This window comes from Meriones unguiculatus, chromosome 2 (assembly GCF_030254825.1).
Source record: "Meriones unguiculatus strain TT.TT164.6M chromosome 2, Bangor_MerUng_6.1, whole genome shotgun sequence".
NCBI classification, from domain to species: domain Eukaryota; kingdom Metazoa; phylum Chordata; class Mammalia; order Rodentia; family Muridae; genus Meriones; species Meriones unguiculatus.
The window spans coordinates 34,639,164-34,667,051 of record NC_083350.1 but is presented as its reverse complement, the minus strand read 5'-3'; the positions used below and the strand labels follow the sequence as shown (position 1 = coordinate 34,667,051).

The following is a 27,888-nucleotide window of genomic DNA, read 5'->3' as shown; positions in this document are numbered from 1 at the left end:
ATGGGGACTAGGAGTTGGGGGCTAGCTGGGACGTGGATCATTTGTGATGTGCCTGAAAAGATGTCTTTTGGCCTTTGCTCTTTCCCTTCTGTGTTTCTCAGCTGCCATGAGGTGGGCAACTTTGTTACAACTCGCCCAGCCACAGGGTTTGTCTTGCTGTGGGCCCCAAGATGTCAAACTTCCAGCATTGAGGCAAGTGGTGCTCACAAGGCCCCGCCTCTTAATGAGGCATTTTTGGCACTGGGTAGCTGCGTGGGGAAAGAGAATCGCTGTGGTTTGTTTTGTTGTTTTGGCTATGTTCCTGCTAGTACACGGCCCACACCCATGCACATACAGTCCTAATTGGATTTAGGGGATTACCAAAACAGCTTAGTAGAAGCCCAATGAGCAATCCTTGGGCCATCATCTGACTTCTCAAAATAGCATACAGAATAAAGTGTTATTTTACCCAAGAGATTAAATTCTTGATTAAAGAAACATGCATAACTCCTCCTCCCCAACCCAGAGAGGGTTTCAGTGTATAGCTAGCTCTGGTTGTCCTGGAATTCACTCTGTAGACCAGGGTGGCCTGGAACTCAAAAGATCTGCCTGCCTCTTCACCCAAGTGCTGGGATTAAAGGCGTTCACCACCACGGTCTGGCATAACCACTTTATAAATGTGACTTTTTTTTAATGATTTTAAAAAGGCTACTTTTGACTTAAAATTTAAATGGCTGTACATGTTACAAAATTCTCTTAAGTTGTAGAGCACAAGAAATACCATTAGTCAGTTAAAAAGGCAAAGGTGAGAGGGTGGGGAGAACAAGTTGAAAACAGAAAAATGATGAATGGGGAAAGTCCCAATTCAAGCAACGAGAAGCATGTTTAAATTACATTGAATGGCCCAAAGACACAAAACATGTCATTTCTCTTTGCATGAAACTGGTCTGACCTTCACAATTCTGACATAACAGAACATGTTATTGCCCTGGCTAACACTGCTGCATTTGTGACTAGCAGTTAAGCAAGAGCTTGGCATGAATAAATACGGTTGGAAATTGTTAGGGAAGATCTAACGAAGAGTCCATGTTAAGCAGTAACAGCAATGTAAGTGCTTACAGTAAAGTGGAATTCATAATGTAAAGGTCAGAACTGCCTAAGAGAGACTTTCAGGTAGACTATTAGGTTGAAAAACCAATTCTCGTTTTGTTTTAATAGTTCGTGACATGTGGTAGCTGGGTAGATAGGTTTTGGTTGAATGCAACATGCAGCGTGATTTCATGCTTGATTCAGCAGAAATGTGGATGACTTCTGAAGGACTATGATAAATGCCTGAATTCCCTTTTCCTGAAGCTGAAATGAGTAGCTAAAAACATCATCAACAAGATAGCTTGTTGAAAAATAGCATAGGTCCTTTTTAGCAAAGGTGTGTTTTTCCTTAAACACTGAGGATAGTGTGTGATACTTAAAGTAGAAAAGAAACAAATGTTTATTATTATTTTTAATCTGTCACTGGATACTTTGAATTGATTCCACGAAAGGGCTTTTTCTTGTAGCAGAACTTGGAGGAAGCTTTTAGGGGGATTTATAGTTTGAGGAGGGAAGCTTGCCAATCTCTGCTCCTGTTTTTGATTTTTGCAAGAGATTAGAAACCTATCACCTGTTCTTCAGACTCATAAAAAGAATTTTACTGGGTCATGTGAGCGAGTGTTTGGAACATGATAAGTGCACCATGTTTTTTCTGAGGTCACCACATGGTTTTTTGTTTGTTTGTTATTGTTTTTTCTTCTTTTTCTGGCCTAAAAGGCATGGATTTCAAAATCTGAGTAGAAAGGTAAAACAACGGTTAGACAAGTCTAACACTCTGGCTAGCTATAGAAAAGCTCAGTGACATTACCAAGCATTCTGGGTAAGGGGAGATAGGGATTGGTTTTCCAATTGCTGTTGTAACAGTTATAAGACTTGTAGCATATGGCATGCATTTATTATTTGCAATTACTATGGGTCAGACAGTCTGAAGTCTGTTCAGTTTTGTGAAGCTACAGTCCTGGAGGTAGGCTTGGGGTATGGTTTCTACTGTAAGAGGCCTTAGGGGAGAATATGTCCCTTCCTTTCTTCAGCATCTGGAAAATGATGGTATTTCCGAGTATGTCACTACATTATGGCCAGTGCTCCTATGTTCATGTTAGCCTTTCTTCCCTCTCAATTCTTAACTTGTTTCTTTAGAAGATACGTAGGACCACAGGTGTCTTAGTTACTTTTCTACTGCCATGATAAAACACCATGGCCAAAAGCAACTAGAAGAGGAAAGGGTTTATTTCAGTTTACAACTGTTAGGTCATACTCCATCACTGAGGGGAGTCAGACAGGAACCCAAAGCAGGAATCCAGAGGCAGGGAGTGAAGCTGAGGCCATGGAGCAATGCTGTCTCCTGGCTGTGTCAAATTGACAGAAAATTAGCTAGCACAACAGGCCCTACCTGGATAAGGTCTCAATTAATTCTAGATCATGTTCCTTTAATTTCAACCTAAGTTCCTATCATCATATAAATGAAATTGATAGATTGCAGAGATCACTGTGTGACCCCGTTTGGATCATTATCCAGCCATATACCAGATGTAAGGACACAGGAGAGCAGCTTTGTTTGTGGTGCTGCTGTGTTTTGTCCTTGATTTTCATAATTGCCCCTGATATGTTTGTGCTGTTGCACACAAATGGGAATGCTTGCTGAAGAGAAAGGTCTACTGGGAATGTTGAGCTGTTGGCACAAAAATGGCTTCTTGGGGACGTGAACAAATGCCTACTTACTCCAGACAAGGTGCCATCAACAGACCTAAGTGATGATTCCACAAAAGTGCAACTTGGCAAACAATGAGTTGATTGATCTTACTTAGAGTGTGTAAGAGGGGTTGTTTATAGGAACATTTGTGACTCAAAGGCAGCTGCCTCAGCATAAAGCTCAGGCGAGGAGCCACCTAGGCTGACCCCTGAGCTCCTTGCAGAAGTGCATGCATCTTGGCTGCTCAGAGTCTCTTCTGCCTGCCTGTTTCTACAGCTTATCCCCTTACAGATCTCCTCACAAAACTCCTAAGTTTTGTTGAGAGCAGGCTATGTCTCATTGCTTTGTTTCTAAAAATCAAATTAAATCTGAGTCTATGTCCATACAAGATAACCGATATTAGCCATGAATTGGAATAGCTTACCAGCCCTAGAGTTAACAGATCTTTGAAAAATAAATCAGGCCAGAAACCAGAGAAGGGCTTTGGTCTTTACTGAACATGGTTGGCCAGACAATGCTCAATGTTTGAGCCTATGTGGGCTATTTAAATGTGGTTTCCCTCCAAATACTCTGTAAAATGACTTATCTTACAGTACGTTTTATACATGAGTCGTAGCAGTGTCAATGATTCTGTGCTGATTTTATGAGAAGAAACCAAGAGAGCAGCATTTCTTAGTTGTACACCATTTTAAAATTTGTCTCAAGCTCTTGACCCAAGCCTGGCAGGTCCGCTTTAGTGGATAGGCTCTACTATAGTCTCTTCTTTCTTGTATTAAAGCTTAATTAGAAATACTTCTGGGAGCTCATAATAGATTCACCAAATTTTACTCACTTATTTATTTAATTTTAAATGATCACTTATATAAATCAACTGAACTCATTTATTCCTCTGAGCACTCACAGTACGTATGGTTTCTGTTTCTTATTTGGTAATGCCGACTATACACATGTTGTATTTTCTTTGACTGAATAATAGAATGTTTTCTAATATTTTAACGTTTTCAGACATGGTTTTGTTTTCCTTGACTGCCTCTAATATAACCTTGCTGCGTATAAGTTACAGTGTGATTCTGACAGCACTTTGTTTACCTCTGTTTTCTGATCTTTCCTGAATCCTATTATATCTTACTGACACTTTTGTTTCAGAGGAGTTATAAATTTGAAAGTTTATTTTACTTAAGAAATTTCATTTTATGCCAGGCTTATGTGCCATTCCCCTGCTTATTTGTGTTGTAGTCTTCTGTATTTTTTTTTTCCTTTTTTTGGGAGGTGGGGGTGGGAGTTTTGCCTCCTATATGACATAGTTTCTTTAGGGTTTTAATAAGTATTTCTCTTTAAGAACATATTTCAGTTGCTTCTCACCTTTAGCACTATTGACTATTTTTATTCAATTTGGAGACAGTATCCCATATATTCCAGGCAGGCTTCCAACTTAGCTGTGTAGCCAAAGATGACCCTGAACTTCTGATCTAAGAAGATGGCTTCACTTCCTCCAAGCTAGAGTGAAGGTGTGCACTGCCATGCTTGGGTTTGTGTTGGGGATCAAACTCAGGCCTTCCTGCATTCTAGCTCTCTATGGACTGGGACTTTCTATGGACTGAACACTCTATGGACTGGGACCACAACCCCAGCCCCAGGCCCAGGCTTTATTCATTTACTTTAAAACTTACAAGTGCTTTATTTTTCCTTATTTGACTTCTCAAAAAGGGCGTCATAGGCAGATATTTTCTTTATTATGGTTTTAGAACTATGTTCACTTCCACTGTGTTCTGAGACTTTCTCATGAAAGTCTATTCACTTTAATAGGACTCAGATAGCATGGCTAGGCTCATGATGTCTGCAACCCTTTCAAACTCCTTTGCCTGTTTTCAGGCCTCTCACACTTTTCCTACAGAGCTGCTGGCTCAAGCTTGCCAGAGTCTCTCCTTGGATCTTTGCTCTGTAAATTTCTCTGGAATCATGTGTTCCTGATGATATTTACTTTGTTCCTGCAGTTCCCATTTACCTGGTTTCCCCCTGTGCTTTTTTGGCATCATTGCCCATAGTATTGTTTCACTGGGAATCATGATTGCCCTTGGTTCAAGTTCCTTGGCCAGTCCTTTTGATGTATTCACCTTTTTGTGTTTCTTCTCTCTCCTGGATACTCATTGGTACTTTTGTGACCATCTAAGTTTTGTTTTGTTTTCCCTAACATTTTTTACTTTGTTTCATTGCTAGTGGCTTCTTTTTTCAACATGTCCTGTATCCCTTTATTACAAGGTCCTGTTTTGGCAAGTCAGCAGTCAGGGGGAAGCCCTGCATACCGAGTGTCTTTCTGCTGGTGTGAGTGCACCATCTCCTTGTTCCCTGGAAGGTCTCCATCTGTAGCAGCCTTAGAGCCCTTAGATGCTTTTGTCCAGATGAATACTTTTCAGCTTCCTAGAGCATGAGGGAGGATGTTCTCTGCAGAGAAGTCCACCTGGGCCAGGAGCCCAAGGACCAATCCCAGGTTGTTTTTAATTAATGCTTTGAGAATTTCATAGAATGTATTTTGATCATATCCATCTCTCACTATCCCCCCAGAACTTCCCTTAGATCTACCCCTCCTTAGCCCTCCACACCCCTCTCTGTGGCTCCCAGTGTGGGGCTATCCACTGGGGGAGGCATGATTGGCTTCCCAGAAAATACAAACCTAGACCTAAACTGGATATTTACTTTATATTGCCTCCCGAGGCTCAGAGACCATCTTGGAAGAAGGGGCAAAATGGTTGTAAGAACCAGAAGGAGAACAGAAGTGAAACTGTATCTTTTGGACATGGCAACACTGCTGCATGTGGTTGGCTTCACAAGAGTAAGGCAACCATCATGCTAACACTGAGTAGGTAGGAGTTCACAAGCTCCCGCCCATAACTGGTGAGCTACCAACACTTGATGGCTTCTGGGGAAAAGAAGAGTCAGTTTGAATTTCTTGTGCTTAGGGCTCAGGACTTACTTGCCACTTACCACTGTCCACTGGAAAAACAGGCTGGTTAAGGCTGAGAGTAGCATTTCTCTATGAGTATAAATACAAATGTTTAGAAAATGGTTTGATTCTATGCCAATTCAGCTAGACAGTCGTGTCCAGTTCCCTCCTGTAGTCTGTAACCTCCTCTACCATGGGTTTTAAAGACCTGGTTCACAGTATGGGTTCCCTCCTGTGCAGCAGGTCTCAAATCCAAGCAGAGGATATTTGGTTATACACACAGATGCCATTATTGTGCAGGCGGACACTTCTTACCTGGCTAGTGGTTATCATAGCGCCTAGCTTCTCACTGTTCATTGCCGTGTAAAACTTTTGATGATTTTTCTTTCACAGCTTTATACATCCTTTTGGAATTATGAAAGCTCTTGGCAAGAAAGAAGCTTACAGCTCAGTCCCAATTTAATTTCTCTATATCCTGTAACCAAAATGTGATGTGTGGTATCTTAAGGAATAGGGTCTTGTCATATAGTGCAGATGGGCATAAGAGGAATGACAGGAGTTCCTACTGTTTTGGAGGCTTCTGGAACCTCCTTGACCAAATAGTCATAAGAAGATATTTCACCCCTGACCCTAAGGTTGCTAGAGGCAACTTTATAAGTGTAAAAAGAAAGAATTTAGAAGGAGACATTCTGTGACCCCAGGTGTTTGTAATATCTTTGCTTATGCCTGAAGATGATTATTTTTTCTCTTCAATGTGCATTAGAATCAGCCATTTGACAGATAGTACAGAGGAGGTCTAATAGGAGTGCAACAGATAGTTTGAACTTTACACTATTGCTTTTGAACACATTTTCACTAAAACTCTCCAGTAAGGATAAAAACCAGCTTTGAGTTAGGAGGCCTCCCTGGCTCACAGGAAACCACAGTACGTCTGTTTCCTACTTCCTTCTTCCTTCTTTCCTTCTTCCCTTCCTCCCTACCTCCTTGCTTTCCTCCCTCCTTTCCTTTCTTCTTTCTCTCTTTTCTTTCCTTCCTTCCTTCCTACCTTCCTTCCTTCCTTCCTTCCTTCCTTCCTTCCTTCCTTCCTTCCTTTCTCTCTCTCTCTCTCTCTCTCTCTCTCTCTCTCTCTCTCTCTCTCTCTCTCTCTCTTTTGGTAGAGTTTTTTCCTTGCTTCACTGCAAACTTCTTACTGGAATACTGACAGTATCAGTCCTGCCCCATTTCAACCATCACTTCTTTCTTGAAAGTTTACTACTATGTATGCCCTTATTTAGCTTTGCTACACCTGCCACTCTGCTATATAATGAGGCTGACTGAGGGTTCTATAGCTTATGTGTTAAGGTCCAGTTGGGCACCAACCAGTGATGCCTATTTCTGTCACAGTCTGTCCCACCCAGAGGCGCATGTCTCACTTTGCTAATGTCCTGCAGAAGCCGTGTCTCTCATAGAGCTCTCCTGTCCTTGTCCTCTTTACCCTGCACTTTGTCAGCATTTGTGGTTTAATGTTGTGGTTGATTCTTCATGTGTTGTGGTTTAGGGTTGTAGTTGTTTTGCCATATTAATAATGTGTTGTTATGTAACAAAGCACTCCCCAATGTTCCGAGTTAATCATAACTTACTACTTCTTTAATTCTGCTAGAGGATGGGGCAATTCTGTTCATGGCTGGGGTGAGCTGAGAAGGCTGAAGCAGGTGTGTCCTGGCATCTGTTTATGCTGTCATTAATCTTGGGTGTCTTCATGGAGTAATACTCTCAGCATTCCAAGAGGCGAAAAGCCACAAGGCTTCTGCCTGCCGTAGCTAGATAAGCACGGAGCATCAATTCTGCTGCATTTTGCTCTTCACAGCAAGGTTGGTGACTGGTCCAGTTTTAAGGGATGGCAGTCACATCATCAGAAGGTGTTCATCTAATGGAGAAAGGAACCGTGCCTTTCTTTTGGCTAGCAATCTATCACACTTTGATTCATCTGTTTCATTTCTTGAACTTGTTTTATTTGATCTATAATAAAGGAAAGAAAAATTTATTCTGCTGCCACCACCACCAGAGGTTAACTAGTGATACACAGGAAGGCGATTTGTGCTGATTAATACCATTGTACTGCTTATCTTTCACACTTCAAAGCCCATATGCTAGAGCTCAGGTAGTGACTCTATTGTGTCAACGTCAGGGTACTGAGACCTTAAAGGAGAAGCCACGGCATCAGTACACTGTGAGATGATGGAGTTTGCCCTGGAGGTCAGGAAAGCTCACTTGTTTTCACCTCGGCTCTGGAACAGTAGGAAAAGGTCCCCACCCCAGGCTCTCACTCAGTTCAGGTAGTTCTTAAACTATAATTTTACAGAAGGTTTCTCGAGGGATTTTTGTAGAAATCTACATTCCCGGTCTGTGTCTTTGGGAAATTCTTACAGATGCAGGAGAAGGACTTCAGAACCTAATTTTGAGGGACTTTGTTTTGGGTGGTCTGTTGACTATCCTTTGACGCGTCCCACACTCAAACTTCAGAACGTGCTCATCTTCCTAAAATTCTATGGACAATGAGATATATATGTGGGGTGTTAATTGAGCAACTATGAGCTGTTTAATTGCCTGCACCATTTAGAATGAGCCTCCTAGTGTGGACTCAATGCTTGTGTATCTGCCGTTATGTAAATGAAAGAAACACTCGTTTCTCCAGAACACCATGAAAATCTGTTGACTAAGAAGTACTGCATGGGGCCTGGGAGATGGCCTGGTGATTGAGGGCATTTGCAGATTTTGCAATGGACCTCGGTTCCCAGAATCCACAGGGAGGCACAACCATCTGCAACTCCAGTGCTAGAGGATCAGAGTGCCCTTCAGGCCTCTGCAGGCATCAGGCATACACACGGAACACATAGACATATGCAGGCAGAACACTCATAGGCATAAAATACAAAGAAGTAAACCTTTTACTAAGTATTACTTTTTTGTGGTTCTTTCCTGTGTATCATACTTTTCTTTTCTGTTAGGAAAAGTAGAAGTGAGTGAGTATCATAATTAATCTTTGAGACACACAGCCCTATGTTTAGTAAGCTGGAAACCTACACCTTACACAGTCTAATATCTTCTTGGGAAATGCTTTTCACTCAACCATAACCCATACTTCAGAGTTTTAGGCAATGAACGGTGAAAATGATAAAGACAAAACTTGTATGAATTCAGCGCTGAGACTGTCACAGAAATTTATTTTTAATATAAGAAAATAGAGTTCAACGATTTTCTGTGAAACAACCCATGGTCAATGTTACCAACCTCTGACAATGTAATAGACAAGCTTGAGGAATAGATGTAGCATTTATTAATAAGCAGCTTGCAGAGTTTTATTATTGTTTTTTTTAGTCTTGTGGGTCACTTTGCAACATGCAGGGCATCTGAAAAAAGACTAGGGGCTACGTTTGGCCTCTATTTATGATAAAAAATAAGTGTCAAACTACAAATAATATTCACTGTAAAATTTAAAGGTGTAAGCAATTCAGTTGATAGCTTTATTTTTCTCAGGACAACTCTCTGTTTAACCACTTGATGGCAGCATGTACTATGTGCTAGCATTGAACCTCTTTTTTTTTTTCTCTCTCTCTCTCTCCTTTCTCTTTCCTTTATGTTGTTCAGCCTCGTTTAACATTGGTGGTGGAAAAGATTGATAGCAATGCAAATGTATTTATAACCACGAGAGATAGTCACCTTCCACCCCAATTAGCCTTTGCATTGATTTACTGAGGAAAAACATCTATTACTGAAAAAGTCTTACAGATTAGTGTTGCATTATTTCGTTACAGTTGAAATATCTGCAGGAAAAGTGATCTCACACATCTCCCTTTAATCTAACCAAAACGTACTTTCCCAATAATTAAAAAAATAAAGAGATCCATCATTGAGAATGCTGCTCTAGCTCAGGCTTCTGCACCACAATGTTTCCCCTTAAAGCCACATACTCAGTTATGTGAATATATTTTTAATAATGAGCTTGTGACATATTTTAGATCTTTAAAAAGAGATTTATTCATGAGCTGTTGCTTGCATAAAGCCATTGATCTACCAAAAAAAAAAGAAAAAAGAAAGAAAAAAATCTCATTTCTCAACTTCTTTGTGAGAATATAATTATGATCTGAACTAAAGTCTTTTTATTTTTTTAATATAAAAAAGCTTCTGCCTTTTGAAATCCCTTTTGTAACCCCAAAAGAATGGAGCTGAAGCTGAGAAGTTTCCTGCAGAGAAAAACCTGCCAGTAAGGATTCCATAAACATGCTGGCATCCGCCTTCTGAGGGAGGGCTCACTAGAACTCCCGTTTGAGATTTACATGGAGCAAATTGGGAGAGATTTACAAGGCAGTTACCATTTAGTGCTTTTGGCTTGAAAGAAGGGAATAAGGTTTTGTTTGTTTTTAAACCAGCCCCTCTTTCTCTCCTGGTCCTTATTTGTCTTTAAAAAAAAAAAGGGGGATTTGGAAAACTTCGGTGGCTTTCTGCTTTTCTAGCTGTTAGGGAAGAAGACTCCAATAATTACAATTCACTGCCATTTGAATTTATGTGTCAGAGCAAGGTGAAGATGCTCAGCAGTGAGGTTGTAAAGGAAGCGCTGCTGGGGCCACCAGGGCTGCACAAATGGCAAGAAAGTAACATGGGAAGCCTCAGACAGCAAGCTTATATAAATACCTTCCAGGCTGTGGATAAATATGCTGGGGGTGGAGATTCCAGTCAGTGCTGCTGTTTTTGCAGGCTCAACTCTGTTTTTCCTGAGCTTTGTATATATTTACCTACACACAATTGTACATTTCCTTCTGTTTATATATACTTGGGTATTCTGGGCCTGTGTGGGGGAGACTTATGTTGCACACGTATTCTTCCTATAGCTCTTCTCATACTAGCTTAAAAAATGTCTTTATAACAAAAGTAATTCAAGATTACCGTAGAAACCTTAGAGAATATGAATACATGAGAAGAAAATGCCAGCATGTAATATGTTACTGTGCTGTTGCTTGAGCCTTACAGGCTCCCAATACATGAGTGTACGAATATATAGACATGAGTACAAATGTATATTCATTGGACCATATATTAGTTTTATACATTAGTTTTGTATAAGTGTTCCCAATCCACACAAGCACAATTTCTATTGTTTCACAATCTACTTATATTTCTTTTCTAATGCAACAGGCTTTCATATCTCTTATTATGTGGACCTGGGTTAGATCCCCCAGAAAACAAACATTAAGATGCTGCTGCTATAGTCAATCACTGGGCCTGATTGTATACATACAGGAATTTATGTAGAGGACCCGACTACAGATGGCCTGATGACGACAGGGGAATATTTTCAAACTTGTATAGGAAGTTTAAATCTTGATTTGACAGGCATAATTGTTGATATGTTCAGTCTCTGATGAAATCAATATGGAAAAGGAAAAGGAAATAACAGCTTTGACAGCTCTTCCAATCTGGAGCAGTGGCTGTCTGTGGAGTCCCGTTAGTCAGCAGCACAGGAAGAGAAGCTTAAGTGAGCACTGTGCAGAGGGTATGTCGCTTTGTGGAGGGCTTTGTCTTACATTCACCTGGTACTCAGAAATATATAGAAACCAACAGCAAAGTCCCTGTCACTGGTGATGAAAGAAACTAAGAATTTATACAAATGCCAACTGCAAAGTGGAAGCAAACAGCAGAGTCAACACAGCCCTTTCCCCAGCTCCTCGGGAGTGTGGGTTTGTGCGTGTGTGTGCACAGGCATGTGCATTCAGGAATACTGGGGTCTCTGGATAGCCCAGTGCAATCAAAGCCTGGCTCTGGGAACACGAGTCTGTATACTGGACCTCCTAATGTGGGGCACCTCATCATCTTCCTGCAGAAAAGTGGACTCCATTATGCTCATCTGGGTCTCATTTAAGACAGAACAAAAAAGTCTCAGAAGAGGGAAGGAAGCAAAGATTTGTTAGTGGTTTGATCTGGTGTTAGGCAAAGAGAAAAATGTTGAAATGATTAAGGGGTTCCTACCTAGCATAATATTTTGGAACTATCCCTAAATTCTGAAGCAACGTTAAGGTCAATTAAATCCTGTAGCCTGCACAACCTCCCTGTGCTTGGGACAACTGAGAGCTGTGGCAGATTTGTGTTTCGTTTGTCTGTTTCATGTGTCATTTTACTCTTTGCACAGGTCCATCTCCTGTCACATTTTTATTTGTTCAATAAAAAATTACCTAGAAACCTGAAATTGACATTGATTTTTAATTTATACAGAAGTTATTACAAATATTTATCAGTGTCAATTAAAACAGTTGCAGTGCCTACAACATATAGGAAATCAAATTCCATAATTGCATTTCACACATGGGGATCAGTGCTGGCTTTGGAGTTTAAAGGCCACTGATGATTAGGCTCTGGGTTTAACTGACATTGTGCTACATCCTCTTCCTTCCTGGAAGACTGAAAATGTGGTTGTATGATGGATAGGAAATACGACCCGAGGTCAGTAGTAGTTACACCAATGCTAGTGCTGGCTTTTGTTTGCTCCCCTTTCTGCACCACACCGTCCAGATCTGCCGAGATACCAGCCTTGGAAGATCAATGAGAGCAGCGCTTCTGCGTTCACCAGGGCGAGTGTTAACACACAAGTGGGAACTGCGTTGGCTCGGATTTACAAAAATGGCATAAATGACTTATTTTATCATGTGGCAGTTTAAACAGTGTTCTCAAACTCATGTTTCTCTCATCTGGCTTGTGTTGTGAGATTCGGCCTCCAAACTGTTCCTCTCTTGATGTCCCCATCCTCTTCATCATTGCCATCCCACCTGAGTTTGAAATGGTTGTTCTTTCTCAGTAAACTTTCCATAAGACAAGCAGAGTCGGCTTACTCAGCTATCCCAGAGAGCTCTGGCACTCAGCGTATCATCTCCCACACATGGAATCTCGAGACTACAGATTTCTCAATTGCAGCCTTAGAGTAACTGAATTACTTGATTGTGTGGTGACTTTTAACACTAAATCTTGTGGTTCTGCACTTAGTTTTGTTGTCTCTATCAAATGAATTTCACAAAGTTTGCTCAGCGATCCTTTTCTCTTCCTCTCTCCCTCCTTCCCACTCCCTCAAAATATAAGAAAGACTACCTATTAAGCACAGAGATATTTCCCACAGAATGTGTTTTATCAACAGACATAGAACTGATGTTTTTGCTTTCTTAGGGGACATGGGAACCTGACTTATAATGAAAAGAGTGCTCTTTGTCTTGATGCAGTGACTTCTGCAATACACATGCTACATTGGCAACTTTGATGCTTCAGGTGTTCTAGAAGAATAATAGCTTGCTTTCTGTTGCTTCTACAAAATGCTAGAGGTTAATAAAAATATGAATAAAATAATTTGTTTATCTGATAGTTTTGGAGGCTGAATGTTCAAGGTCAAGTGGCATCATGTTTTTAACCTCTGTCGAGAGGCCCCTCAAATCACGACCACACAGTAGATGGCATCATGGTGAAAGTGCCAGGCAGACCAGAGTGCCAGAGACAGTCCTGGCCAGCCCTACTTTTTTTTATAAGGATCTCTCTAACTAACTGGGTTTCATGAGAACTTTATTAATTTATTTTGAATGTGGTGCCTTAAGGATTTACTTGCCCCGTGAGGCCTTGCCTTTTAAAGTTTCACCATCATTGTTACAGTAGGCACCAAGCCTTCAATAGAGGAGTCGTTGGGGGACGTGCTGTAGCAAGAGGGTTTTTTTTTTTTTTAGACATGGGATGATGATGATGACATCGTCTAGGAAGCAAAGCAGACTTGTAATGTTATTAGATAAATGAAGCCACAAATCATAATAGCAACGTGATACCACTAATCTCCAGGGCTTTCAGCGAAAAATACATTCTTGCTTTGCTTTACTCTACTTTTGCATTTTATAACTCTAGGAGACATCTTTTTAAACAACATGTCTAGATGGAGCTGATACTGGTATTTGATGTCTAAACCCTTAAAGCAGAGAACAAATGCAAGAGTAGATCTGAAAACACTCCAGAGAGATAAATCTATAGCAAGACTCATATAGACCAACTAGAATTTAGAGGAAAGGGGGAAAAACCCAAGTAATTACAATCTGTGTATGATTTAAAACAGTAGTAATGGGGCTGAAGAGACGCCTCCCGGGATAAGCATATAGACTGCTCTTACGAAGGACCTGGGTTTGATTCCCAGCATCTAGAATGAATCACCACTTCAGTTGCAGGAAATCCAGCACCTTCAGGCTTCTGCAGGAACTGCACTCATGTGCACTGACCCCCCCCCACAGACATACATAATTTATTTTATTAAAAAAGTCTTTTAAACAACAATACCATTATGAATGAAACTGGAAACATAAATGGAATAGTTGACGTTTGAAAATATCAAAACTGGTATTAAGAGAAAACATTTAAGATAGCATCAGTGAAGACCAAAGACCCCATTCCTCTCCCTAGATCCAGAATATTGATATTAGTATTTTGGCAAAAATTTGAACAATGAAATACCTCTGTATTATGTAGCTTGTTTTAGAAAATAGGAAAATATGAAAGTCACCCAATTCATAACCCTGATTACAAAACCAAGGGGAGCCCAGTGGAAGTGGTGCACACCTTTAATTCTAGCCTTCGGGAGGTAGAATCAGGGGAGTCTCTATGAGTTCAAGGCCAGCCTGCTCTACAAATTGAGTTCTAGGACAGACAGAACTATACAGAGAAACCTCCTCAAAAACAAAACAAAACAAAAACACAAACACAAACAAAACAAAACCCCCTCAAAAAAAAAAAAACCCAAACCAAACCAAACCCAAAATAAAACAAACAAAGACTCAAAACCATATGAAAAGTGTAAGAAATATTCTGAGCCAGGTGTGGTGATACATGGTGGTAATCCCAGCACTCAGGAGGCAGAGGCAGGGGGATCTCTGAGTGTGAGGCCAGCCTTTCTGGTCTACACAGAGAAACCCTGTCTCAAAGAACAAAAACAAAACAACAAGAAATTCTGGGCCTGTTTTATTTATGAAGTAGAATGAAAATGATAAATTCAAAATAAAATAATTTAACAAAATTTAGCAACCTAATAAAACCATTCATCTATTTAAATATAGTGAAAATCATCCTACTATAAAATATGTTGGAAAATGGATAATGTATCTAATTGAATGCATAAGTCAGTTTTTAAAAACTGAGTGGAAACCAGTAGAGACCTGGATTGGAAGTGGATAAGATGTTGAAAAACCAAAGAACAAGCACGGTCAGATGTGTGGCTGACCTAGAGGTGGGTGCTATTCTCACCATCTAGACCATTTGGTCCTGGTAGCCACACAAGATAGACCACATGAGATGAGAAATTTGAGGGCAGATATGGTGAAAGTACATTTTCGAGTGGTATGCCCAGGTCCAGCAGCACAGAGAACAAAGTTACCTTTTTCATAGGAAAAGAAGAGACATTTTTCAAATCATTTGTAACAACAATATGCCAAAATACACAAATACATTTGCAATTGACATAAAAACAACAGTTCTAATATGTCTTGCAGTGCTTGATGGGACAGTGTAAAAAACGCACAGACCAGGCAAGTTGAGTCTAGATACTAATATGTCTCAGAAAAAGGGGACTATAACTTCCAAAACAGAAACATTCACAGAAGTAGTTAACCGCAGGTAAGATTCAGTGCTCAGTGAATTAAAGCCGTTAAAAGTTTCAGATATGTTTCTTAAAGAGACTTAATACAGCAGTATATTTTAGATGCTTAAGGACTTAAATCCCTGAAAAAATGGGAAAAAAGAAATGATTAAGCAAACTGTACGTTATAAATTTAGAATATAGTCATTAAATTAAGACATAGCTGGAAGGAGCACAGAAGAGTAAAATGCTGTAGAAGACTTGTGAGGGCCATGAAAATTGGAAATAAGCCGAAACATAACACAATGTAAACAAAGAGAACCTAAAATAAATTAGAGAGAAAGTAAGAGCTACAAAATAAACATAAGAGACCTAAAACAATAAATATTTTTGTAGCCTAAAATATTGTAATTTTAATGTGTAAACATGAAACTCACAAAATTATATGCTATGTAATCTATATAACATACATTATAAAGTCAAGAATAGAAAGTAGCCTGATGTATAAAACCAATTAAACACTGATAAACAACATTAACATAATGGATATTTAGATTAAATAGTTATAATTTATTTATTTATTTTTCCTAAAAACAGGCATGGTTCAATCTGTACGTAGGAAGGCCACTCCATGGACTATTGAAAACAGCAGGTTTTAAGAGCAGAAAAGTGAGAAGCAGACTTTCATTGAGAGTGCTGTGTCTTCTGGCTGTACCTGTGAGGTTGGTGTAGCCAGGACTCACCTGGGAAGAGAGGAAATTCCTTACAAGGCACCGCCTAGATAATGCTGCTCTGTGTACACATCTGTGTGGGTTGCCTGATTGGAATGGGACCAGCCTACAGGCAGGCAGAACCATTCCCTGGTTTGGAGTTCCAGTCTGTATAAAATTATAGGGTACCACTGAATACTCAGCATGCATCCATCCCTTTCTGCCCTTGACTGTGAATGTGAGTGACTGCTTCAGGTCCCTGCACTGACTTCACCGCACTGATAGACTGTAGCATGGATTTGTGAGCTAAAATAAACCATTTCTTACTTAGGTTGTTCTTTCCAGAGTATACTATTACAGCAACAGAAATGAAACAAGGGCAGAAGGTATTCTGCAAAATACTGGTGTACAAATAGTTGGGGCCATTAACAAACTCAGGGAGTATAGCTTTGAAAGAAAATATTTTATCCAATTGAGAAAAAGCTGCCATGTATATTACATACATTCAGTTACAGAAACAAATATGTAGACTAACAGCACAACACACACACACAATTTAATAATGTTGAGATGACACAAGTAGCAAAACTTAGGGGGGAAGTGACAAGATGTATCCTGAAAACAACTATGTAATAAGATTATCCATACGTGCCGATATGTACATCTTAGCATGTAAAGTCTATAAGAGAAGTTGAAATCTTTTGTGTGCACAACAGATAGATGTAAGGCGTACCCAAGGAAAGCTGTGTTGACTTTTGAAAACATACAAAATGCTGCAACAGTCTGAGTGCATGCACTCTGTGTTAGGATGCATAGTTCCCCCAGAGAGATCTACAGAAGGCACCCAGTGATCCTGGAGGCTTGGGGCAGGGGGGAAGAGAAAATGCACAGTTTGATTACTTCCAACCATCTAATCTTCTTGGGTGTGTCTGCTTCTTTTTTTTTTTCTAGGGCTTTCAGGTGTGCTATTAAGTTGCTTGTATGAGATGTCTTCTTTCTGAGGGCACTTATGAACTTTCCTTTTAGCACTGCTTTTCTTGTGTCCCATAAGTTTGGGTAAGTTGTGCCTTCATTTTCATTGAATTTTAGGAAGTCTCTAATTTCTTGTTTTATTTCTTCCCCGATTCAACTGTTGTTGAGTAGAGAGTTGTTTAGTTTCCATTTGTGTGTAGACTTTTTGTTATTTCTGTTGTTGTTGAGCTCTAGTTTTAGTCCATGGTGGTTTGATAGGATACAAGCGATTATTTTTATATTCTTGTATCTGTTGAGGCTTGCTTTGTGTCTGACCATATGATCAATTTTGGAAAAAGTTCTGTGGGGTGCTGAGAAGAAGGTATATTCTTTTGAGTTTGGGTAAAAAGTTCTGTAGACATCTATTAGGTCCATTTGATTTAGTACCTCTGTAAATGTAGATATTTCCCTATTTAGCTTCTGTCTAGATGATCTGTCCTTTGGTGAGAATGGAGTGTTGAATTCTCCCACTATTAAGGTATTGGTATCAATGTGTGATTTGAGCTGAAAAATGTTTCATTTATGAATGCACGTGCTCTTATATTTGGGGCATAGATGTTCAGGATTCTGATGTCCTCCTGGTGAATTTTTTCTTTGATGAGAATGAAGTGTCCTCATCTTTTTTGATTAATTTTGGTTGAAAGTCTATTTTATTGGATATTAGGATAGCTACCCCAGCTTGTTTTTTGAGTCCATTTGCTTGAAAAACATTTTTCCAGCCCTTTTCTCTGAGGTAGTGTCTGTCTTTGTTGCAGAGGTGTGTTTCTTGGATGCAGCAGAATGTTGGATCCTGTTTCTGCACAAATTCTGTTAAGCCTGTGTCTTTTTACTGGAGAGTTAAATCCATTGATGTTGATAGATAATAGTGACCCATGAATGTTAGTTACTTTTATTGTGGAATTGGTGGTTTTAGCGTGTTTGTGTGTTTGTTTTCCTTTGATTTTTTTTGTTGTTGTTGTTGTGAAGTTATCTATGTCCTATGTTTTCTTGGGCATAATTGATTTCGTTAGATTGAAGTTTTCTTTCTAGTATCTTCTGTACGGCTGGGTTGATGTATAGATATTTTTTAAGTTTAGTTTTGTTATTGAATATTTTGTTTTCTCCATTTATGTTGATGGAAAGTTTTACTGTGTATAGTTGTCTGCTTTGACATCTGTGTTCTCTTAGAGTCTGCATGACATCTGACCAGATCCTTCTGCCTTTTATAGTTTCTGTCTGGTGTGATTCTGATAGATCTGCCTTTATATGATACTTGGCCTTTTTCCCTTGCTGCTTTTAATATCTTTTCTTTGTTCTATAGATTTAGTGTTTTGACTATAATGTGACATGAGGAGTTTCTTTTCTGGTTTAGTCTGTTTGGTGTTCTGTAGGCCTCCTTTTTTTTTTTCTGTAGGCCTCTTATATCTTTATGGACATCTCTTTCTTTAATTTTGGAAAATTTTCTTCAATGATTTTCTTGAAAATATTTCCTAGACCTTGGAGCCTGGAATCTTCTTTTTTGTCTCTTTCTATGATTCTTAGATTTCATCTTTTCATGATGTCATTGATTCTTGGATGCTTTATGTTTATAACTTTTCCAATTTTAATTTTTGTTTGAGAGATGTACCAATTTCTGCAATTGTATCTTTAGTGCCTGAGATTCTCTTTCATCTCTTGTATTTTGTTGGTGATGCTTACCTTTGTGGTTCCTGATCTCTTCTCTAAGTTCTCCAGTGCCAGGGTTTTCTATGATTGTGTTTTCTTTATTGATTCTTTAACAAATGGTTCTGGTCTAACTGGATGTCTACATGTAGAAAAATGCAAATAGATCCATATTTATCACCCTGCACAAAACTAAAGTCTAAGTGGATCAAAGCTCTCAACATAAAACCAGACACACTAAATCTGTTAGAAGAAAAAAAGGGGAACAGCCTGAACTCATTGGCACAGGAGACTACTTCCTGAACAGAACACCAGCAGCACAGGCTCTAAGATCAACAATCAATAAATGAGACCTCATGAAACTGAAAAGCTTCTGTAAAGCAAAGGACACTGTCATCAGAACAAAACAACAGCCTATAGATTGGGAAAGGATCTTCACCAATGCTATATCTGACAGAGGGCTAATATCCAGTATATATAAAGAACTCAAGAAGTTAAGAAGCAATAAATCAAGTAACCCAATTAAAAATGGGGTACAGAGCTAAACAGAGAATTATCAATAGAGGAACACTGAATGGCAGAGAAACACTTAAAGAAATGTTCAATGTCCTTACTCATCAGGGAGATGCAAATCAAAACAACCGCGAGATTTCACCTTACACCCATCAGAATGGCTAAGATCAAAAACTCAAGTGACAACATATGCTGGAGAGGATGTGGAGAAAGGGGAACCCTCCTCCATTGCTGGTGGGAATGTAAACTTGTACAACCACTCTGGAAATCAATCTGGCTCTTTCTCAGACAATTAGGAATAGTGCTACCTCAAGATCCAGCTATACCACTTCTAGGCATATATATGAAATATGCTCAACTATTCAACAAGGACATTTGCTCAACCATGTTAATAGCAGCTCTATTCGTAATAGCCAGAATCTGGAAACAACCTAGATGTTCCTCAACAGAAGAATGGATACAGAAAGTGTGGTACATTTATACAATGGAATACCACTATTAAAAACAAGGAAATAATGAAATTTGCAGGCAACTGGTGGGAACTAGAAGAGGTCATCTTGAGTGAGGTAACCCAGAAACAGAAAGACACACATGGTGTATACTCACTCATAAGACATATAAAATAGAATAAACATACTAAAATCTGTACTCCTAAAGAAGCTAACCAACAAGGAAGACCCTAGCGAAGATGCTCAATCCTCATTCAGAAGGACAAAGGCAATAGCCATGTGAAGCAGGAGAAGACAGAGAACAGGACAGGAGCCTACCACAGATGGCCTCTAAAAGACTCTACTGATCAAGGTATCAAAGTAGATGCTGAGACTCATAGCCAAACTTTGGGCAGCAGGCATGGAATTTTATGAAAGGAGATAGAATGACCTAGAGTGGACAGGAGTTACAAAAGGAGACCAACAGAGCAAAAACAAACAAACAAACAAACAAACAAACAAACAAAACTGGGCCCTCGGGGCCCTGTAGAGTCTGATACCCCAACCAAGGACCATGCATGGAGACCATGCATGCCCACAGACTCAGCCTCCAAGTGGGTTCCCTAGTAAGGGGAGCATAGGCTGTAATCTGGCATGAACTCAGTGGCAGGCTCTCTGATCACCTCCCCCAGGGAATGCTGCCTTGCCAGGCCACAGAGGAAGATGATGCAACCATCCTTGATGAGATCTGATAGGCTAGGGTCAGATATAAGGGAAAGTATTCCCCCCATCAGTGGTCTAGGGGAGGGGCATAGGAGAAGAGGGAGGGAGGGTGGGTTTGGGAGGCTATGAGGGAGGGGGCCACAGCCGGGATACAAAATGAATAAATTGAAATAAATAATAAATAAAAAATTAAAAAATAAAGTTCACAAAGAATGAATACTAATAAAAAGTAAAACATGCAAAAAAAAACAAAACAAAAACAAACAAAAAAAACTTCATGCACAACTGGAAGTAGCTCTGAATTGCCAAAGCAACCTTGAAAAATGAGAAAAATTCGTAGAACTCAAATGAAAGATTCAGTATTTATGTCCCTAGAGGCCTGAGATGAACCAAGGAAAGAATTAGCAGGACCAGGAACTCTGGAGTATCAGTAAGAAAGAAGGAATATGAATGTACATAAGAGGCTGCCATCTTGTTTTCACAGGTATGCTTGATGGTGAGGCAAGCTATAACACAACCTAGGATGCTGTAAGTAAAGAGGACAGCCATTATGTATGTGGATGAAGGTAAAGTGAGGTGAGGTGAACTGGTGAAATCAATCTCTCTTTCCAAGGCTATAGAAGAACTAAAACAAGACTAGCATATAACACTATTTGGTCAATATAGAGAGAGTTTGCCTAACATCAGCAGAATATGTAAGTTTTTCTAGGGCTGATAGGATATATAGCCACACATACCACACCATAGTCTGTGTGGGCTATAAAACACAGACTTCAATTCATTTAAAGAATTGAACATTTCTATACTGTGTTCTATGGTCCCAGTGGAATCACAGTGTGGATAAGTTTGTCAAAAAGAAAATAGTTCCAAACACTTAGAAACTAAAGAAGGTTTTTTAGGTAATCTTTGACCCAAAGGAGCAGTAACAAGGAAGTAAAAGGACACATGTAAATTCATGACAAGAAAAGCACATGTGTAGAAAGACGAGGCTGCCATGAGGGAATGAAGTCTTGGGTCACTGTGTGCTGTTGATGTGGGCATGGCATGTCAAGGATCTTAGAGCCTCAGACTCATGGAGGAATGGCAAAGCCTTCTACCCAGGAATGAGTCTCAGACAGAAATGGCAACGCCTTCCCTTCTGGTTCAATGTGAAGATGTTGACTTTGTGTGCAGAAAATAGCCACAACAGCTTTCTCCCCTGGATATTTACAGTCTGAAGACAGATCCCTTGTAGAGACTTCTTCAATTGAGATTAGCTTAAGTTGTCTCCTTGAACCAGCTGTACACCGTAAGTGCTGCCTTTCTGTTTATTTGTACGGAATGACCCTGCCTCCTTGCTCAGCTGTATGCGGTGTCCCTGTGTCTCAGTTTAACTGTGTGATAAACATGCTGTGTTTCCAGTGTTCTGTGCTTTCTCCACTTGACAGTCCAGTCCACGTGATCCCAGCTGTCTGTCTGTGTTTGTCTTCATTCCCTCACTGTCAGGTCCAAGTCCCTGGAGCTGAGCAAGGATATGGCATACATGGTATCAAAATTTGGGTCCACAGCTAAATCAGTGTGAAACTGACCACACTAATCCAAGTGTCATAGCAGTCACCTAAGCTCTTATTTGAAAAGCAAGAAAAAGAAGAGAGAGACCAACCCCAAGTAAGAAGGAAAGATGCAGCTATGACAGAAATCAATGACACTGCAAGCGGAAAAATAATAGAGAGAAATCAATGAAACAAAGACTTCTTTGGAAAGATCAAGAAAATGAGACACTTTTAGCAAGGCTGACTGTTTTAGGGAGGATTCTCCAGAGAAACGGAACCACTGCAATTCATATTAAGGAAGGGAAATTAAGGAATTGATTTAAAAGGACTGGATTACACTGTTATAGAAAATGGTGACCGCGAAACTGCTGAGTGGGCTGGCGGGCTGGACTAGGGGAAGAGTTGGCTGCTGTAGTTCAAGTGTGAGGCGCCCCCGTCTGCAGAATTCCCCAGGGTTCAGGAGGTCAGCTTTTATCCTCTTCAGCCTTTTCTTGGTTGACAAATTTGCCTATTTTTGATTACAAACTGATACATTCAAAGTCAGCAGTTTAAATTCTACTCCCACTCTAAAATATCACCACAGAAATATCCAGAATAACATTTTACTGAAATTTGGGACATCGTGGGTCAGTCATGTTGTCATGTTGACACATACAATTAACCACCAATACTGATTAAAAAAAAAAAAAAAAAAGAGCTTTTCTGCACTGCCCGAGGACAGGTGCATATTGTGTTGTTTTTGATTCCCAGCATAACTTAAAGGGAAAACTTACACAATCTCTGGAGCTCTTGATGTCCTGCAGATGAAGGAGGAGGATGTCCTCAAATTCCTCACCTCAGGAATCCACTTAGGTGGCACCAACCTTGACTTTCAGATGGAGCAATACATCCACAAAAGGAGGCGTGATGGTATCTATATCATTGATCTGAAGAGGACCTGGGAGAAGCTGTTGCTTGCTGCTCGAGCTATTGTTGCCATTGAGAACCCCGCTGATGTCAGCGTCATCTTCAGGAACACTGGCCAGCGAGCTGTGCTGAAGTTTGCTGCTGCCACTGGAGCCACGCCAATTACTGGCTGCTGCATACCCGGGACCTTCACTAACCAGATCCAAGCAGCCTTCAGGGAGCCACGGCTTCTAGTGGTGACTGATCCCAAGGCTGACCACCAGCCCCTCATGGAGGCCTCTTATGTCAACCTGCCCATCATCGCTCTGTGCAGCAGATTCCTCTCTGCACTATGTGGACTTTGCCACTCAGTGGGTCTGATATGGTGGATGCTAGCCCCGGGAAGTACCCTTTATGTGTGGCACTATCTCCCATGAGCACCCATGAGAAGTTATGCCTGATCTTTACTTCTACAGAGACCAAAAGGAGATTGAGAAGGAGGAGCAGGCTGCTGCTGAGAAAGCCTTGACCAAATAGGAATTCTAGGGTGAATGGACTGGGCCAGCTCCTGAGCTCACTGCCTCTCAGCCAGAGGTGGCAGACTGGTCTGAGTGTATGCAGGGGCCCTCTATGCCATCCAGCAGGTCCCTCCTGAAGACTGGAGCACCCAGCCGGCCACTGAGGACTGGTCAGCAGCTCCCACAGCGCAGGCCACCGAGTGGGTTGGAGCCACCACTGAGTGGTCCTGAGCTTTGCACACACCTGAGCAAAGGGCAAAAAGGTGGAAGGAAAATAAAGTTCCTGAGGTGTAAAAAAAAAAAATTGACTAGACACAAATAGCTATAATTGGGAATTTTAAAAAATGAATAGATGTCATTATCAACTGTACAGATGTTAAAAAGATAATCTAAGGAAGAACTTGATACAAACCTGACACGGAGAACTTCTTTGGTGATCATGACTCTCCCAATGTGAAACAAATGATTTCACTAGCCCTGTAACTATTAAAGAAATTGAATTCATAATTGTACCCCTCTAAATCACCAAGACCAGATGTTTTCACTGGTGACTTTGCCAAACATTTAGAAAATAATTAAAATGAATTCTACATAATCTGCTTCCGAAAACGGCAGAAGTAGAAACATGTCCCAGTTCATCTAAGGAAGCTACAAAACCAGAGGCAATAAAGAAGAAAAGCCACATGACAATATCCCTCATAAATATAGATGTGAAAATACTCAAAAATATTAGCAATTATAATGCAGCAATGTATAAAAGGGATTATTCCTCATAATTGTATTTTAGGAGCTAGGCTAACTCAGTATTTGAAAGCAAAATCTGCGATGTAACATTTTTATCAGATTACTAAAAATCACAGGATTATATCAATCAATGAAGAAAACATTTTATAACATAATTTTTATGGTTAAAAGTTTGAAAAATAGAAATGAAGTAGGGTATTCTCAACTTGATGAGCACGTACAAAAACTCTGCCACTGACACTATACTTAATGTTGGAATACTTGGCTTTATCCTCTCAAAATGAGAAATAAGGAAAGGATGCTCTCATGGCTATGCATGAATACTGAAGTTTCAGCTACCCTCGTCAAGGAATCCTAGGAGACAAGAGGCATGCAGATCAGAATAGAAGATACTAGACTGTTCCTAGTTGTTGGAGATATAGTTGTCTATGTGGAAACTCTCTATGAAACTACAAAACTAAAATTGGCCAAAGCAGAAAACAAACTTGGGATTCATAATTGAATTCAGCAAGGCCACAAGATAAAAGATAAATACACATTCAAAAAAAATCAATACTATTTTCATATACCATCAATGAATATGGACACTTACCATACAATACCATTTGTAATTGCTTAAAAAATGGAATACTTCAGTGTAGATCTAAGAAATCTTGTACCAGGACTGAATGCTGGTAAGTACAGAATGGTGATCCTCAAAATAAAGGGTCTTTATAAGTGGAGATGTGTGTGCCTGAATTCTATGTCTTAAAAACATTGCGAAGATGTTAATTCTCTTTGACTTGATCAACAAGTTTAATGCAAGTGCTATAAAAATCCAGGAATATGTTTCTGCAGATACAGACAAGATAATTTCAAAACTTATGTGGAAAAGAGAAGGCTCTATGATTGTAATAGCAAGTTTGGAAAGACAATAACAAAGTAGGAGTAATTTTCTCAATTCAAGTGTATTCTCCTAATACCTCACATTATTCACAGAGGAACGAACACGTGAACAAGGCAGAGAGCTCAGAAACACGCTGGTGCTAAAAAGTCTGAGGCAATTCACTAATGTAGAATTTTCAACAGGTGGTTCTGGAACACTTGCACATCTATGAGTTGAAATAAAAACAAAAACCCTTCAGCCTAATACTCATACCTAATGAAAAACAAAATGAATCTCGGGGTTAAACGGAAAACACAAAACTATAAACGTTTTAAAAGAAAATATGAGCAAATGTTTAGGATCTGGGACTAAGGAAACATGTTTAGACTTTTTCACCAAAGCAAACTCCTTAAAAGAAAGTGTGGATGGATTGGGCTTTATCACCTTTGCTCTGTAAGAGAGAGACTCAGAGAAGAAGGCAGACTACAGAGAGAGGAAAAACCCCACACATAGCTGACATAGGACAGGCTACAGAACAGAAAAAAGCACATGTATCTGATACAGGAGTAGCAAAACACATACAAACATTTGAGTGGCATCGAGCATATGTGAAGAATTCTCAAAACTCACTAGTGGAAAAAAAATCACACAATCCATTTCACACCACGGGAAAACCATAAGTAGATGTTTTACCAAAAAAAAAAAAAAAAAAAAAAAACAGATGGAAAATAAGCACGTGAAAACTTAGTATTAGTGGCCAACAGAAAAATTAAAACAAACTGTGCTATGCTATTTGCTACTTGGGGATCAGAACGCTTAAGCAATTACGACAGCTGGGAAGGCAGAGAACAGTCTCCCTCCACTGCTGATGAGAATGTGAAATGTTAGAACCCTTCTGGAAAATGCTTTGACAGTTTCTTTAAAGAATTAAATGTGCCAGCAGCACGGCAGTGACGACTTTGGAAGGTTAAACCAGAAAAGCGAAGACTTTAGTTCACAGAACAGCTTGCTTGTGATTATTTATATTGAAAGGTCATGAACTGGAAGTGAACCATGAGACTGATTTAGAAACACGGCCCTTCAGTACAGCCATGCCACAACGTGCTGTGTGCTGAGGCAGGATCTTCCGCAATGACCTGCCTGTATCTCCCGCGAGTGGTGCGGCAGGAGAAAGTCAATGCCAACAGGTGACAGGCGAGACGACAAAATTATTAACGTGAAGATGTTAATTCTCTTTGACTTGATCAGCAAGTTTAACTCGAGGGCTATAAAAATCCAGGAATGGATTTCTGCAGATACAGACAAGATAATGTTAAAATGTATGTGCCTTGGAGCTTTTGTTTTCAGTTGAGTTTTGTATATGGTGAAAGGAAGAGGTTGTCTTTCATTCTTCATGTGCAGCCTGGGACCCAGCGTTTCCTTTTTCTGTATGTATGTGTGTGTTTGTGTGTGTGTGTGTGCTAAGAACACACATGTTCTGGGTGCATGTTTCCTTAGCTGTGCATGCACGGGCTTACTTTTAGCCTCTCTATTCTCCTGACTGTTTTTTGTTTTGTTTTGTTTTTTCTTTTTGTGCTGTTTTGATTTCTATTGCTCCCTAGTCACCCGTCTTGTTCTGGCCTGCCCAGTCTGTGACATTGGATTGTCTGGTTCTTCATCAGGCTCTCACTATTCTAATTAATTCTGCTTTCTAACAGTGATTTGACTTTTCCAATTAGTTTTTCTTCGAGATATTTTTAGCTACAATGAATTCTTTTATTTCCACATGTAATTTAAGTTAGTGGGCTTCTACCCACGCACTTTCTGGGATTTGTATGTGGGTGTTGTATATGTGGATATGTGTATGTGTTGAGCTTGCCTGTGGGGCTGTGTATGGAGTCCAAGGACATTGGAAATGTCCCTTTTCATCGCTTGTCACCTTGTTTATTTATTTATTTGACACAGATGTCTGACTAAACCTGGATCTTACTATTTTGAATAGACCAATTGACCAATGAACCTTCCGAGACCTGCCTGTCTCCAGGGGCCCGGCACTGGGGTTCTAGATACACACTACCATGACCGGCACTTGTGTGGGTTCTGGGGATCCTAACTCAGGTCTAGTTTACCAAGTGAGTGAGCCGAAGCCCACTTTGCTGGGACTTTTTCTGGAATACCGTTGGATCTATAAATTGGTCATTGACGCCCACATTTTCAGCATGGTGATCTCACTGCATCTCCCCATACTTTCTTGCGTTTAGTTTTTTTTCTTCCAGTAACATTTTGTGGACATTTTTGCTTTCATTAGATTTTTTTTTCATGCCAAATTTTTAGATTTAAAAAATAATGTTTTTAGGCAGGGGCTCATGTATCCTAGGCTGGCCCCGACCTTGCTGTGTGGCCAAATATGACCTTGAGCTTCTGATTGTCCTGTTTTGACTTCCCAAGTGTTGGGATTATGGGCATGCCCCATCATGCCCAGATTGTGTGTTGAAGGGGTTTTATGCATGCGAGCACAGCTGGGCTGCCTTCTCAGCCCTGATGCTCTCCACATAGTTCTTACTACGAGAAAACCTTTATTTTGAAAACTTTGATTCTACGTGTTGACTCCTGGCAGTTTTATGTTTTTTTCCTTCTGAACTTTTTTTTTTTTTCATTTTGTCCTTGTTAGGACTGTTATGATCAGCAGTGGCGACAGTCCTCTGTTGTGAAGATAAAAACTTTCAGTATTTTACCTTTCGTCATCATGTTTGCAGGAGTCACGGGTACCTTTTTAAAATACAACAAGTTGTCCTTATCTTTTTCTTGCATTACTGTAATTTTTATCATGAATAAATGCTTAATTTAATAAAATCATTTTCTTGACTCTACTAAAATAATCAGATGATTTTTCTAATTTAATCTCTTTTCATAGTCAATTACATTGATTTTCAAATGTTAAATCAGCCTTGCATTCCTAAAATAAGCCCAGTTTGATCTAGGGAAGGAAGAGAGATATCAGCCTTTTCTCCTTTTTGAGAT

The 27,888-nt window shown here is 39.8% G+C and overlaps 1 pseudogene; it reads left to right on the top strand.

Annotated features, from left to right (window-relative positions):
- Window positions 1-23,510, top strand: LOC110559894 (small ribosomal subunit protein uS2-like; annotated as a pseudogene).
- Window positions 23,511-27,888: the final 4,378 nt, after the last annotated feature.